The 4,386-nt window shown below is 35.5% G+C and overlaps 1 long non-coding RNA gene across 1 annotated transcript; it reads left to right on the top strand.

Moving 5' to 3' along the window:
• The first annotated feature begins 247 nt into the window (after positions 1-247).
• Positions 248-1,487, top strand: LOC141606334 (uncharacterized). Its single transcript, XR_012526682.1, has 4 exons — positions 248-505; positions 883-982; positions 1,161-1,349; positions 1,431-1,487. It is a non-coding gene; the product is annotated as an uncharacterized LOC141606334 (long non-coding RNA).
• The last annotated feature ends 2,899 nt before the right edge of the window (positions 1,488-4,386 follow it).

The raw sequence follows: 4,386 nt of genomic DNA, 5'->3' as shown, positions 1-4,386 counted from the left end.
TCTCACTAAAAACGATGTAAAAATTATAAGCTTAATTATTGACATCGTTTTTTTTAAAAAAAAAAACAATGTAACCTATTTTTTATTTTTTATTTACATCAGTTGCTAGCATCGGTTATTTGAAAACCGTTGTTAATTAATTCCCGTTATATCGGTTTTATTAGAACCGATGTAAAAATTTTACGAAATGCTTATGTTACTTCAGTTTATTGAACCGATGTCAAATTTCAGCACAGGATAACTCATATCCCATTATCACAACACTTCCGTTTAGACTTCAGAACAAAAAAACCCTTCGCCTCTCAAAAACGAAACCTCATAGATCCAAACACCATCTCACGCGGGCGCCCTCTACCGTCTGACTATCACCCTCGACGACCACAATACAACCGCATCCTCTACTATCATCACGTTGTTGTCCTCACCTTATCACGCTGCAACTATTACTCAATGTACTGTCTTTCAAACACCTACGCCCTAATTTTCGACCATCAGCATCTCGGAGGTAAGAACCCTAATTTTCGATTTCTTTTTTGTATGTAATTAATCAAGGATTGAATTTGAGTTTTTTGTGGGTAAATAATTGGGGATTGAATTAGGTAAAACCCTAATTTTCAAATTGAAATTGTTCATGATTCAACTTGTGAAGTAGTCGAAATTTAGGATGGTTAATTTTCTGCTTGACAAGGGAAGAAGGATAAAGAAGGTAGATTAGGATTGTTATGAAGGGTTTAAGTGGAATTAAGATAAAAGAGAGTCCTGCTTTGTGAGATAACATGCTGAATCCATTTATGTCATGCTTTTCCTGTATAGCTATTGTTTTTTGCCTGGTTTGTTCAATATATGTGTGACATTTCATTTTGGTGCTTACATTGCATTCAGAATCCATGGTCAAAACGTTGCCGAGATGCCGCTAATAGCTACACCTTTCAAGTATCGGCGTCAGGGAATGTGTCTACTGCTTCTACATGAGCTAGAAAAGGTAATTTCTTTGAGCACGTTCAGTTTTATTTCTGCCTTTGAGTGATTAGATAATTAGGTATTGATACAGAAGTCCCTCAAACTCTCTTATAAATTGCAAATTTTGTCACCCAATTAACATTTCTATTACCATGGTTTTCCTCTGTTAAATGGCAAACATCCATTTTGTTCCTTTTCAGATGCTTGTTGAGCTGTGCGTTGAAAGACTGGTCCTACCAGGTATATAGCTACGCTAAGCGAGACCTGGGTTTCGACATTTGGTTTCATGGAAATGCCAGATTATGTTCAAAGAGAATTACTAAGATATCCATTTGTTCTTTTCCAAGGAACTACATTGTTTCAGAAAATTCTCAGAAAATCATTTGAAGGTAATGGCCTGGGCCTTGATGTGTTTTAGTTATTAGGTTCAAATATTCACTATTGACTTCTTACCCCTAGTTTCCGATAAGACTGTCCCGTGTAGTCGTGGAAGTATCAATTGTGCATCAAGTTCTTCCAACAAATACTGTAACAACCCGGATTATAAAACAAAGGAAAAACTTATATAAAGTAAATATCAGAGTACGATACTGATAAAAGGGTCAAGGTGGCAGAAACACCTGACCAATCCTGTTCGTTACTAAATCCAAAACAAGCTAATACATTATTCAATGGTTCTTAAAAACATAAGGCAAACTCATAATTTATTATTAAGCTCGCTTCGCACATTCCCCAAGCAAGCATCAACCAGACAGCAACATCTGAACAACCTGAGAAGGAGGTCGACAATCAGTCGGGAGTAACTAGATGTTCTCCCAGTCATGTTTACAACAATTGAATATAACCAACAATCATTAACAATTGAAATGCAAAACTAGTAAACATGTGAGACCATCTATACTCATGAAAATCCGACATAACATGCCATTAAACGATAACATACTAAGAAAATCTTATGATATGATGACAACAAAGGAAACATGTGACGACACGTGACAACGTAAACCATAACATGACCACGTATGAACCAACATAACACAAAACATGTGACCAATCCAGACCACCAGCACAATGTATAGAATGAACGCCGTTAGAGCGATTAACGAACTGCCTCTAACTAATGGAGCGATTAACGAACTGCCTCCATTCAATGGTATGGGCCGATTAACGAACTGCATCCACACTATGTATAGCGTATAACCACTGCCTATATGCCTAAGACCTGGCCAGACCTCTCGGTGCAATAACTGTACACCGAACGACACACGGGGACCAGAGCGATTAACGAACTGCCTCTGACCAATCCCGAACATAGACCATAACAAATCCCCGAAGGGTAGCCTTGGTTCATTCCGATAGTATATAACTGATACTATCGTCATCTATACACCAACCAACAAAACAAACGCACAGTATACCTGACTGTAACGATAACGCATGGACAACATCATGACACAACTCATGGAACAGTATAACTGACTGCCCTACTTATCATATGAATAGAGTAACCAACGACTCATGCACATACAATATAACTGAACACCACAAAACATATGAGACAAGTATTAACTATCAATGTTATAGTAACTTCAGCTATAACTTTAACATTAACCATTCAATGTTATAATAATCCTAACCATAACATAAACTCTGGATGCGAGGTTATAGTAACCTCTACTATAACTTCAGTATATATAACTTGAAGTTATACCTACCTCAACCATAACCTTGGTACGTAACTCAAAGTTATACTAGTTCTAACCATAACCTTGAGCCATAAATCTCAGGGTATGTTAGTTTAAGCTATAACCTTAACTCGTACTTCAATGTTATAGTAAGTTCGACTATAACCGGATTCATATTTCCAAGGTTATACTGTTTTTCAAACCATAACTAGAGTAACTACCCAAAGTTGTACTAACTTCAGCAATAACACTCGAATCATCATCAAGGTTATACTAACTTTAGCTATAACTTTAGAGAGATCTCTTGGCCGCCTATCATGCCGCCACTAGGGTTCACTCGTAAACCCTAATTACGCTCATGACACCCATAATAAACATATAAACAACATACGACATATAATTAATGTATAAAAACATATACAAACATGCAAAAGCATAATTAACGTGATAATAAACAATCTAGCACGTACCAATCATACAAGACAATCATTAAATCATATTAATTACATCAATTGGCATAAACACAATTAAAAGAGAACACCTAGTTACCTTTTTAGTAATTAAAGACCGCAATACCGAAAACCTCCATAAAGAAAACGACCAACAAAGCCTTGTCTCCAATACACATGTCAACTACCCAAAACCGCCTTTAAGGACGCACGAACCCATGTGCAAGAAGCCGTGCGTACAGATCCTCTTTTAAAACGTCAAAGGAATGACACAAAACGAACCCTTGAAAACGCCATAAAAATATATTCTTCTTTACCCATAAAAATAAGAGACCCAAAACGTAGGTATAAAGGTCCATACAAATAATTCTCATAAAATCATTTGGAGATGAATATGTTGTAAAGATAAGAGCAAGGATTGTGGAAATATAATTTGTGTATGAATGGAGGAATGAAAGATATTCAACAATGGAGTCAAAGGGAGAAAAGAGAACAAAAGAGAGAAATAGAGAAGAGGCGTGCCGCTGGTTTTCACGTAGGAAATTAGGTTGAGCAACTTAGTTGCTAGCTTAGGGTTTTGTATTTATATAGGATTATAAGAGGGTTAACAAGTGGGCTCTGGGTCCATTAGCTCATACAATGGATTATCTGATTACAAATCGGATTGGACCATATTAAAACGCAAGGAGACCTTATAATAGAAAAGTAGTTATTAAATTAAAATAATAAAATTGTGCACGGACATTTTAACCCAATCAAAAGTAGTCCAAAACGTGAAATAATAAAATAGAGAACGAAGACGATAAATATAAATATTCAAAATACATTATTAAATCTCGAAATAATTAATTTAATAAAATACTTTTATAATAAAATATTATTATAAAATACGGGGTGTTACAATCCAACCCCTTAAAAAGAAGTTTCGTCCTCGAAACTTGAATTTCAAAGATAAGATCAAAAGAAAGTAAGAATTACAAGTGATCACCAATAAAAGTCATCTCGGAATCCTAACCGCTGCGCACTCTGATCCTTATCCAAACTCAAACCAAAGAAAGATATCTCACATCCTCAAAGTTATTATCATCTTCACACACTCTACAAATCTCAAAAGTTACATCAAACTCAAACCATCGAAGTCCATAAAGATCATTAAGCCAACATCAAGTCCTCCTATTTCAGAAACTCATCCAATTACCATCACTAACCATCATTCAAAACATATATGACCTCTCTATTACTCCAAATCCAAATAACATCTAACAAATACTTCAATTCCATATAACTAATCA

Source organism: Silene latifolia, chromosome 10 (assembly GCF_048544455.1).
Source record: "Silene latifolia isolate original U9 population chromosome 10, ASM4854445v1, whole genome shotgun sequence".
Classification (NCBI taxonomy): Eukaryota; Viridiplantae; Streptophyta; class Magnoliopsida; order Caryophyllales; family Caryophyllaceae; genus Silene; species Silene latifolia.
The sequence above is the reverse complement of the archived record's forward strand: the minus strand, read 5'-3'. Positions and strand labels throughout refer to the sequence as shown.